Here is a 13,087-nt window from a genome sequence, read left to right as displayed (position 1 = left end):
TATGGGACTTAACATCTTAGGTCATCAGTCCCCTAGAATTTAGAACTACTTAAACCTAACTAACCTAAGGGCATCACATACATCCATGCCAGAGGCAGGATTCGAACCTGCGACCGTAGCGGTCGCGTGGTTCCAAACTGAAGCGCCCATAACCACTCGGCCACACTGGCCGGCAAATATTTTTGCTCGGGAGCATATTGACATTGTGAGGCGACACCTAGGCCCGCATATGTACCAATGTTATTATTAACTGGTAACCTACATAAATTTGTACGTCATGAGCCCATAACAGACCACGTATAGTAAGGGAGCGGTAAGTTAGCCGCTATCCCCAAAGTACTGATAGTTTACAGTCGACACAATTCGAAACACTTTTGTTAACTGTGGTATGTTTCAGATTACTGCCAATCTCTGCGACCTAACAGTTTTGACACTATACTTGAATGTTGAAGTATTGTTGGCTTTACCTTGTGTTCGAATGATTTCGATTAATGAAAGTATTTGTACCTACATTTTAAATGTGCTATTGTATATGAGACGACACTGTCTCAAAAGTTTGATAAATGATGTAAATGGCAGTTTTCTTCTGCTCACTGTATTGTATTACAACAGTTCTAATTTAAAGTTCCTTGTTACAAGTAATTGCCACATTTGAAAATGACATCTTGTAATGAGAATTCAGAGTCCACGTTACTTTCACGTTAAAAATTACAGTTACTTATTTATTGATTATTTAGCCTTACATCTGAGCAAGAGCAACACAATCCAAAGAAATTAAGAAAACATTCACAGGAATAATAATAATACTATACTACAGCAGCTGTTCGGTACGAGCCGCGCAAGGCTGAGAATTGTTATTACTGAAAGAAAAACAATGAAACATTCTCCCTATCTCGTCCTCTGACAGCGCAGTGGCCTCACGTCTTTCCCCTGTGATCCTAAGGTAAGCGGTCACCTTTGCTTAGCTCGAGGCCGAATTCACCAACGTCAATTGAAACTAAGTACACCTTAAAAAGTTACTGTCTCTGAAAGTGTATTTGTTTGTTACTGAGCAGGAAAACTAAACAATTAAGAAGCTCTTAACATTACTTGACGTTTCTGGATTTAGCTGTTAATTGCTAGCCCGCATCTCGTGGTCGTGCGGTAGCGTTCTCGCTTCCCACGCCCGGGTTCCCGGGTTCGATTCCCGGCGGGGTCAGGGATTTTCTCTGCCTCGTGATGGCTGGGTGTTGTGTGCTGTCCTTAGGTTAGTTAGGTTTAAGTAGTTCTAGGGGACTTATGACCACAGCAGTTGAATCCCATAGTGCTCAGAGCCATTTGAACCATTTTTTTTTGTTAATTGCTAGATGCATAATCTGAGTTAGACCACTGAGTCAGAGAAATCTGCTATTGTGTTAGCAGGGACTAGTTCTAAAGCGATTATTTTCAAAACCTTGGTTGCCAATAGCACAAAAATGTCGTGAGTAGATGACATTGATTCACCGAGTGCGTTATTTTATCACGTATACGTCGCCGTAAGGTGCGATTGCCATTATCCGAAAGCGAGAATTCGTATGTTGGTTCAATAAGTGAGGAAAGTACATTGTTTGATCCTCGAGGCACGAGCTGAACACTGTTCGCCTTACGAGTGTCCATGGTGCCAAAGTGAGTGATGAAAATGCGCGTAAGTGTAAAACAGTCGAGAACATTTGTGGACTTTTTTGTATCCCGCCTGAGGAGGCGGCGCGTGGGTTTGCTCCTGTAAACTGAAGGGTAGGCCGAATGTAGGAAGCTAGGAGGAGCAGGTGATGTAGAATACTCGGTACTGCAGTGTGAATTAAAATCACCTTTACTTTAGCGAGAAGACGAATACATAACTTTGCACTGAGGTGAGCACGTAGGTGTGAAGACGTACATCAAGTTACAAAGTTACAAGTAGTGATTCGCCCACTATGAAATAGAAACAATGTTGCTAGGTCGTCTCCTAGGAATCAAATGGGCTGAATCTGGAGCGGAGCTCGTAGATCTACACAGCGCTGGCTAGAGGGCGCTGTCGTCGGTGTCGGTGTCGTAGTGCCAGCCTAAGAACTTGCACCTACGCCGTGGCATAGTAGCTATCGATACCACATACTTTTTGAAATAGGTGAAATACTTGAACACATCACAGAACAAACAAATGTTTATTCTCCACAGACGACAATGGTTTCCAAATGTTATGTTTGACTCAGTGGGTGCCAACAAACAAATATGAAATAAAGTGGTTGTATGGACTGATTTTTTTGGATGGTGTTGGTACAATTAATTCGTTCCATTATCCATTGTTTATTGAAATATACCCTTCAAAGGTAACGAGCTGACATCGTTTAGAAATTTTGCTAATTCTGTATTTATCAGACAATACACAAGCTGATTCTTTAAACTGTCTCTCAAAAGTTCAATTCATCATTGACAAACTGAACAAAAATTTAAAAATTATTGTGATGCTGCCGAAATGCTGTGTATAGACGAGTCTGTAATACCATTTCGAGGACAATTTATATTCAGGCAATATTTGAAACAAAATAGACACATGTACGGTATCAAAATGTTTAATTGTGCTGCGATAATGGATACTGCTACAGTTGCAGAATTTACATTGGCAGAGTACTTATTATCACGGAAGAAATAAATTAGTCTAAAGATGAATACAACAGAGGCTACACATTACGTGCCGATAATTGGTACACCAGTGTAGATGTGGCTAGCGACCTCATAAGAAGGAATGCGAATTTTGTTGGTATCCTTAGACTATATCGCAAAGGAATAGAAAAAAACTGTAACGGCCAAATTGCAGAAGAGGAATCACGATCCTAAAATGGAAGCACGAAAGGCACGGTTTGGTTTTTCAAAAATGGTTCAAATGGCTCTGAGCACTATGGGACTTAACATCTTAGGTCATAAGTCCCCTAGAACTTAGAACTACTTAAACCTAACTAACCTAAGGACATCACACACACCCATGCCCGAGGCAGGATTCGAACCTGCGACCGTAGCAGTCCCGCGGTTCCGGACTGCAGCGCCAGAACCGCTAGACCACCGCGGCCGGCTTTGGTTTTTCCATCAAAGATTCGAGTGAAATGGAAAGTGTGACAACTTAAAGAGGGTTTTATCAGAAATCAAAAATTGTTGGTAAATGAAGTAAGGGGACAAACTGCTACTGACCTGTCTGCACAGATGAGTGGATGTAGCAGACGACTGAGAAAGACAGTGAAGTGGTATCGAATGTTAGTATTCTATCTTTTCCTCGACACCACCGCTGTGGATACGTTACCTATTTCCAAGAGGTTATGGGACTAAAAATATCAAGACAATGTTCCGGAAATAGTCGACAGATGCGCTCAGATGGCATTCATATGAAGGTTCGCAGTCATTGTCGATACTGAAAAAGCAAACACCAGTTACAAACAAAGGAAGGAAAGACAAAAAAGTTTGTAGGTATTGTTCTGAATGTTATGAAACAAACTGAAAAACAATCGGGTGCAACGCAGCTAGAAAATTAACTAAACAGGTTTTTAATACGTGCAAATCAAAACTTCATTCGTGGATTGCATGTTTTAACAAACCTAATTCAAATTACAACTATTCTTAACATTGATACTAACGTTCTCATGCACTGATGTCTTCCATACAAATAGTGCAATGTCAGTCCCCACAGACTGACTTGGTCCAAACGAAAAGTACGCTCAGAAGACCGGGAGACTGACGGCGCCCAAACGGAGCGTCCGATTTCAATCCCACTGGACTGGCGGCGTGCTTCACATGATAAAATCTGTGCTAGTGGTTTCATATGTAAATCCAAAAAACTGTGTGTCTATTTGTTTTGCCATCATAGATTCCACCAGTGACTCAGCAGTACCCCAGTTCGCTCGTTTACCGCTGACTCCGTGTGTGCTACTGCACAGGGCTTTAGGAACGCATGTGAGACCTCCTCTCTTTTCAGTTTATAGTGCAGTCTGTGTCTGCACACTTTCCTACTGCGCTCCCCAGCTACAGAGGAAAATCCCCTGGTCCCAGGGTGCACTGACACGTTCAGTGCCGGTCTTCGTTGCACGACGACTCGTGTGATGCAGGTCTGCAAGATTTATTGGGTGCGTAGGCCGGTACGTCAACGGTGCTGCTGTTCCAGTAGTGCAGGGAGAGTATGTTGTGCCTTACCTGGACTTTGTGTCAGCAGTGATTTCGAGGATCTGCTAGGCTGGCTCATTGAACCTCAACATCTGGAGCATCACGGATTACCAGCACAGCGACCACTTTTGCGGCTTCATTTGAAACAGCTGTAGAGAGTATGGTGCTGTGCCAGTGTTTCGCCCAGCGACTGCGCTGGAGAGACGAGTGGAACCTCGTCAAATTTTCAGACTACTCCTGGTATTTCTTTTAGCATCAGCATCAACGTACTCACATGTGGAGGCTCTGAGCAGGATGAAAGTTGCTAGACTACATTCGTCATTGTCTTACAGGCTCATAACCACAACACAATCACCTCTGGCTCAAAGAGCCGGTAATTTGGACAGCAGATGGTATATTTCTAACATGTTTACATTTCTGACGTGTTAAGACGATGATGACGACTTGCTGGCGACGGCGCTAGACAGCAACGTCATCAGCGCCCTTCCATGGATGATGTACAGACGAGAGTGGTAAAAATCTATTAAAAAGTAATAAATCGGATAACCAAGTTGCATTCACAAACAAGAATTGGAAAGACAGCAGAAAACCAAGGTGACGTAAAGGATAAAATACTAGTGTGCAGGGGCAGTCGAGTTAGGATGGAGGCGGTATGTAGGTGCTCGGGCGTGTTAGGAGATTTCCTGAAATGGAAACCGTGACAAGAAAATTAACTGTCTCATTTTTCAGTTTATTTACGCCAAGGCCTAATGTTAAGGGATACAAGTGGTGTGTGCTACGGCGTCAGGAGACTGCCGCAGCCAGACTGAACACGTGATGACACAGGAGAGGAGCTAGGAAACACGTGTAGCCGAGAGGAGAGGTGGTGGGCGAGAGGGCGGCCGTGTGTTCGAGGCGCTCCCCGCCGACCTACTCCACGTCGCCCACGTGACGGTTTCCAGGTTTCTTATTGGCTGTCAGAGGGGCACCTTCTCGTTTCTCACAGTCAGCATTGCCTTCGGGATAGCGTCCCCTGTCAGCAGTACCCTCTGCGGGAGCGCTACCCCCGTAAATGAAACGTGGGCAGGTGATGTTTGAAGTGATCGCTGTTTCAATAATTACCGATACCAGTGTTTGAAGTCAGGCCTCTATTTTGGCTGGACCAAAGGTGGGAATCTTCCTATACAGTGGTCAGGGGTCTGAAGATGGCGTAATGTACCGCCGAAACTGGTAGCCCATTAAATAACAATTTGGTTCAAAAAATGGCTCTGAGCACTATGGGACTTTTAACTCATCTAAATTAGCTAATCGGAATATTTAAATAAAAATTGTCTACATTACTGTCTACTATGGATTATGTTTTCTTTCAGTAAAAGGAAGCCAAGCGTCAATAGGCGATGTACCTCTCGTAGCCGTGTAAGGGCTACTTCTTCAACTCATCCTGGTCGGAAGGAGATAAGCCAAGGTCGCAATGAAGGTTTTACGGAACGTAGCTTATTATTCCTCGCGTCCAGACACTCAGTCAATCACTGACACATGGACGTCTTGGCCAAAATTGAGGTAACAGCCTGCAGGGGGACTGAACAGCGAGCAGGAGGAGAAAGGGAGCAAACCTCCTTGGCAGCCGCATCAGGGTGTTCGTCTTCCCGACTCCCTACGTGGCCTGGAACCTAACAGAAAAATATTTCCCAGCAAACTAAACAGAGCGTTATGCACTTCTAGCACCATCCTATCTGTTGTGTACATCTGACCAATAACGAGACTGCCACTGCGAGACTATGAACAGATGAGAATTTGTTCAAATAACTTACGGGTTTGCTGCCGGGTGACGCCGTCGACCGCCGCCGATATTTCGACAGGAGCACACCCTGCCATTCTCAGGGCACAACTGCAAGGAGGAAGCAATGTGCAAGGGAATTTAATACCTCGGTTCAGAGAGGAGAAACAAAGAAGATACCACAAACAGAACAAGTAACCGCTGAGTAAACACACAACCGAAGATAACCAACATCAGAAATATCGATAGTGACTATTAATCAACAGGTGAGGTAGCACTAATTCTATCCCTCTGTTTTTTGATGAGAGACAGAGCCGGATTCCAAGCAGCATTTAAACAAAATCCACCATCTCTGTTTATAAGGTTGCTTGATAATTTGATTTCAACAGCTTCCTTAATAACACTATCCCAGTGGCTGGACGTGCAAGCCAGAATCTCAGTGTTCTTGTATTCCATAGGATGACCTGTGTCAAGGCAATGTTCTGCAATAGCGGATTTGCTCGGCTGTTGTAAGCGTGTGTGACGCTTATGTTCAATATACCGGTCTTCCACAGTCCTGATTGTCTGACCAATATATGACATGCCACAACTGCAAGGAATACGATAGACACCAGCCTTACGCAAACCAAGATCATCTTTTACGGACGCAAACAGGGCCTTAATCTTAGAAGGTGGTCGAAAAACAAATTTCACATCATATTTCCGCAAAATACAGCCAATCCTGTTGGAAATGCTTCCTGTGTAAGGCAAAAAGGCCGTAGACTTAGGTGCCACTTCGTTGCTATCGTCACTCACCCGTTGCACAGAAGGCTAGTAGCACAACGCACGTTTCATCTGCCTCACACTATAACCATTCTGACGAAAGGTGACCTCGAGATGTGATAGCTCATCTGCCAAACTTTCAGGGTCTGAGATAACGTAGGCCCTGTGAACCAAGGTACGAAGTAGTCCTTCACGCTGAGCTAGATGGTGACAACTACCAACTCGCAGATACAAGTCAGTATGAGTAGGCTTCCTATAAACAGAATGTCCCAACGTACCATCAGTTCAAAATGGTTCAAATAGCTCTGAGCACTATGGGACTCAACTGCTGAGGTCATTATTCCCCTAGAACTTAGAACTAGTTAAACCTAACTAACCTAAGGACATCACACACATCCATGCCCGAGGCAGGATTCGAACCTGTGACTGTAGCGTTCTCGCGGTTCCAGACTGCAGCGCCTAGAACCGCATGGCCACTTCGACCGGCCGTACCATCAGTCTTCCTTCTGACCAACACATCAAGGAAGGGAAGGCATCCATTCTTTTCCACCTCCATAGTGAACTGAATATTCGGGTGGGTTGAATTCAGGTGTTCCAAAAACCGGTTTAAATTCTCACTACCATGAGGAGAAACAACAAAAGTATCGTCTACATATCTGAAAAAGACGCAGGTTTCAAGGTCTCTGACTCCAATGCACGTTCCTCAAAGTCCTCCATAAACAAATTAGACACAATAGGTGACAACGGGCTTCCCATTGCAACTCCCTCAGTCTGTTCGTAGTACTGACCATTGAATAAAAAGTAAGTGAAAGTCAGCACATGTCGAAACAAATATGTTAAATCGTCACCAAACTTAACCTCAATTAGCTGCAACGAATCAGAGAGAGGAACGCGAGTGAAAAGAGAAACCACATCCAAACTGACTAAAATATCAGAGTCGTCTCAGATGAGAATTTCCTTGCAATGACACCGTCTCGTCTGCTCTGTGCACTCAGGATAGCAAATAACGCCGCGTAATAAATTGAAAACTGCTCTGGGAGCCCCACTTTGAGGTCACTGACCAGGAACACGACAGAGCATCCTATAAAATCCCCCTACTTAGATCCATCTGGGTGGCGATGTAAAATGTTATTAAATTTAATTTTAAAACTTTAGTCTACAGTAAAATTCTTCCTGTAAGCAGTCAATACGAAACGTAACCTGCGCCTCTTTAGTAGCCAGGGGCATCCTCTATTCCAGCACTGGCCTTGAATCTTAATGACCCCACCTGCAGTAATTCAAGGCATCCTTCGTACTGATCCCAGGCGTTCTCATTGCCTGTGGATGGTGGCGGGATAGCCGTTCCAGTGGCGGTGTGCAATGGGCATGGAAACTAGCGAGTCTGTAACGGACAATACCATGTGTGATTGGTGTACCACAAGGAGAACATGTCGAACAGACAGTGGAGGCTCACCAGCCTCTGCATACAGGCTAGCAACTGGACTCGTGCTACAAGACTCCGTTGACAGCGTAATACCCTCGTGGTGAACAGCAGCCTGCATTTTCGATGCAAAGGTCTTGCTGATACACAAACCTGGAGCCCGTATTCAAGCCGGTGTCACACTAAGACCTTATAGACTTGGAACAGACGTTATGACTTGTTAAGGTCGATTGCTGTGCCATACCTTTGAATATCATGAGGTTACCATTCAATCAAATAACAGAAAACACGTTGCCTGTGCTGTCCTGACAGACATCGACTGAGAGGGTATTGCCCTGGCCATCACGTTTTAGATCTCTCACCCACTGAAAATGTCTGGTCATGTTTTTTCAAGACCCTGGGAAGCCACTACTCACCAGTCACTACAATTGATTAACTCATTCACTGAGTTGAAGCATCGTGGAATGACATATCGATATCTTCCATCGAAGCCCAGTTCGATTTGATACCCTGTTACACTCAAGCCATTGTCGTTGCCAGTGGCGGTAGCTGTGTGTACAATATTTCACACCCTGGTAAATCCTAAATCAAATATAAATTTAACCATGTATTCTTTGCTCTTATCTATACAAGTTGTTACTAGTGTAAGTGCAAATATTTTTATTGCTGTCTTAGGACAGTGTAATGAACAACATTACATCAGTATTTACTTCATTTGCAGACTAATAATTATAGCTATTACTAATAGTATGTTTTTAGGTTGGTTATTACCTCCAAGCGTATGTGGCAAGAGTACAATTGCGAAACTATCGTAGGCTACGGCAGTTGCCTTAGTAGCTCTGTTCATTTAAAATCGGAACTGCGTTACCTGAACGTTAGCTGATTATTGGGCGATACCTCATTTCGATCGCTCTATTTGCGTATGCGATCACTGTCTTACTAGGTTTCCCTAGAAACTGGATGCGTTGAACCGTATAGAAACGGAATGAGGACATAGAAAAGCCTGCGTAACCTACATAACATCTTTGTGCTACATAAGTATCTTCCTATCTGTCATGAACATTATTTATAGTAAAATTGGAAATGTCAACGTTTAATTCAGGTTTTAGTCAAAAATCTTTGATTTGTAATGTAAAACAGAGGGGTGTTGTAAAAATAAGAAAAACTATACCGATTTATCAGGAGAGCTCTAGAATACACAGTTTCTGCAAAAAACGTAAGATTGAAAAGAAATAGTAAAACAAATCAAACAATGGAAAATCCAGGATGGAATGTAACAATATTATGAAAAAGAAAGTTGCTACTCATCATATAGCGAAGATCCTGAACCGCAGGTAGGCACAACAAAAAGACTCCCACAATTAAAGCTTCATCAACAATAGACGACACACACACACACACACACACACACACACACACATACACATTCATGCAAACGCAACTCACACACACGACTGCAGTCCCAGGCAACCTGTAACACACTGAGTGGGTTTGTGAGTGTGTGTGGGGAGGGGGATATGTGTGTCTCTATTGTTGACGAATGCCTTAATGGCTCAAAGTTTTAGTTGTGAGAGTCTTTTTGTTCTGCCTATCTGCGACTCAGCATCTCCGCTATATGTTGAGTAGCACCTTTCCATTTCATAACAGCAAAACAAAAACATATCAAACATCGCTTCAGCACTTCGACGAGCTTATATAGAACTTGTTTCTCTTATTTCTAAATAACTTTTGCATGCATTTATCAATAATAACAGGAAATTCTTGTCTCTGATCATGATTAAGAAGGTTCTACTGAGTACAAAGTAACAACAATAATTGTATAGATTATATACGTTTGTGCATGTAAAATGCACACGCATCATTAGTAATTGCCTTGTTTACATAAAATCGCAGAAGACATCTGAACAGCTTATAAAATGCAATTTATATTTTGTAAGGATTTCAAACACACAATGGACTAACTCTGAACGATGAGCAGTTCTAATTAAGTACAAAACAAACAAACAAACAAGAAAGAGAAATCATCAGCTCTCAGTTCCACTCCCACACATGCATTTATGTTTCTTTCTCTAGCAATGTTACCAATAGTACCGGTAATCCTACCACTCACTAAGTAATTTTTGTACTGTACCAAAACAACCGAACAGTAACTTTTGTAGAGCGCAAATCTAGACAAGAACAAGCCATTAAAGCTTATTTTTCCCTGGGAAGCAGGTCTGGTGTTAAAAGTGTGGATGCATGGATGCGAAACGGATAGTCTATATTTACAGGTTTACTCCAGATAGTGATGCAGTTACGACAGTGCTGAAAATATCATGTAGTACGTTATGTGACAGGTTTGTGGGAAGACAGTTAGACGCAGAGAAAACAAATAACTCACTGAAGTGGGTACATATTTAGCTACCAGTGATCACAATATCTGCACTCATACCCCTGATCTCCTGCATGTACTGAACAAGTAAAAGTTTGCTGTTTACAATCTTTCATTGTGTTACAATACACTCTTAATGGTGAGCTGTGTTGCTGAGTACCATGACTGCGTGGGAATGAATCCATATCCGCATTCAGTTCGTTCTATGTTGCATAAAGAATTGTCATAATGTGACAACGTTATATACTAGAAAATTAGTCAAACATTGGTATTAATGAAATGAAAAGTAATTCAATTTCTCAATATTAACAACGGTTTGGCTGAAAGGTTGAAGCGTAAACACAAAGTACATCTATTTCATCCAGTAATTGTGCCTTTCTATCTTTTCCTTTAAATGACTGTTGCGTTGGTGCATAAGTTCGTAGTATTTTCCCATAAATTTAATGAACACAACAGATACACAAAACAGAGACTTTACCCGCCAATAATATATTCTCCTTCACTATTTTCCGACGCTGATGTAACTTTGCAATTCTGTGACTGTAGAAATCACGTTGTTTGGAGGCGAATGAACTCGTCGAGGCATGTTCGGAGCATATTTTCATCCGGAATTAAAGTTGGTTTAAGGTTGCTCGATAGAAAGCGGAAATGGTTAAAATCTGAGGGCGCAAGATCAGGTGAATAAATTCGGTGCGGTATGACATCCCAACCAAAATGATTTTTGTCAGTTTGGCAGAATGCAGGCGGACTTTATCGTGGAGTAGCATCACTTCACACAGTTAAATGTTCAACTGTGTGTGAAATCTTATGGGACTTAACTGCTAAGGTCATCAGTCCCTAAGCTTACACACTACTTAACCTAAATTATCCTAAGGATAAACACACACACCCTTGCCCGAGGGAGGACTCGATCCTCCGCCGGGACCAGCCGCACAGTCCATGACTGCAGCGCCTCAGGCCGCTCGGCTCACACAGCCTTCCTGGTCGCTGTGTTGGATTAGGTCTGCAAGACGTCTCAGTTTTTGACAGTAAATGTCAGCAACGATGGTTACACCTCATGGAAGCCATTCGGAGTACACCATACCGCTGTTGTTCCATCAGATGTGTAACATTATCTTTTGTGGATACGCACAGATCTTCGTACGGGGAGTTGCTGCTTTGTTTGGGCTCAATAATTCTTTTCTTTTCCTTATGTTAGCATAAAGATACCATTTCTCGTCACCAGCAACGATACAGGGTAACAATGACGGGCGCTGTTGACGAGCCAGCTGATGACGAGCAAGCAGAGATGCAGATGTGGCCACCCGCTGATTTTTGTGATTTTGGCTTAGAGCATGTAGAACCCACACACCCGAATTTTGAACCTTCACCTCTCCATGAAAACTTTGAACGATGATGGAATGATCACAGTACACTACATTTGCAAGTTCTCGAGTACAATGACGTGGATCATTCTGGATTAATGCGTTTAAACGACCCTCATCAAACCCAGAAGTTCTTCCTGAACGTGGAGCGTCACTAATGTCAAAACGATCCTCCTTAAAACGAGAATACCATTTTCTTACCGTGCTCTGTCCAGTGGCATTATCCTCATACAGGGCGCAAATGCTTATGGCTACCTCTGCTCTAGTCTCCCCTCTATTGAACTCAAACAGAATATGTCGTAAATGTTGCGACTTCTCAATTTGGCACTCCATTTTCTAGCGTCCACAGCTTCACTCACTATCTCCAAATGACAAAATGACAAACGTAAACACAAATAGTATCAGTAAACTAGAAATGAAAATGACAATCGAGGAATAAACACATAGCAACCGGAATACTAACGTACAAAACAAAACCGCTACGAACATAGGCACCAACCAAATTATATAGCTCTTTCTACGATGATTTCTCTGTTGTACGTCTCGGTGAAGCGAGGAACACTAGTCTCCAGCCATACAGGTATTCCAGCGTCCCTGATACCGTACTCCCATTATTTCGATGTGTCGATAACAGGGCTCCCGTTGTTCGTTACTGACAGAATACAATTTTTTCAGGGAAAAATCAAGGTCTCTTTTCAAAATGTGAATCATGAGGGTCATCATACAGCCTCGCTCCATCGACATTTTCCAGCATATTCGCTTCGGCAGCAGTACACTGTGTCCTAAGAACCTGAGAAACAATTATTGTACTTTGAATGATACCTAAGCGACCCTCTCTTTTTCCTTTTTTTTCAAAAATGTAATCGAACAAAACCTTTTCGCATTTCCGGTCCAACAAACACGCCTTACACGTCTTATTTCAATTTCGCTTCTAAAAAATGGGTAAACTTCTAGCAGAAATACTTGAAACATTCTCCGTCTTAGGATAGGGCTTTCACAAACTCACAGCGTCCATCGTAATGTGGAGAGGTGGTGATACAAATATTTTGGGATCCATGAGGTTACAAATACTAGAAAGAGATATGCAGTGTTAGGGTACGGACATAAGGGAATAAATTCCATGGTGCTAGAGACAGCCGTAGAGATCCAAAATTGTAGGCCACGACAGAGAGTGGAAGATATCCAGCAGATAACTGAGGACGTTGGATGTAATAACTACTCTGATCCGAAGGGGTTGCAAAGGTGGGGAAGTTGTGGTTGGTGTCTAACGG

Source organism: Schistocerca nitens, chromosome 4 (genome assembly GCF_023898315.1).
Source record: "Schistocerca nitens isolate TAMUIC-IGC-003100 chromosome 4, iqSchNite1.1, whole genome shotgun sequence".
Classification (NCBI taxonomy): Eukaryota; Metazoa; Arthropoda; class Insecta; order Orthoptera; family Acrididae; genus Schistocerca; species Schistocerca nitens.
This window is presented reverse-complemented; position numbering follows the sequence as displayed.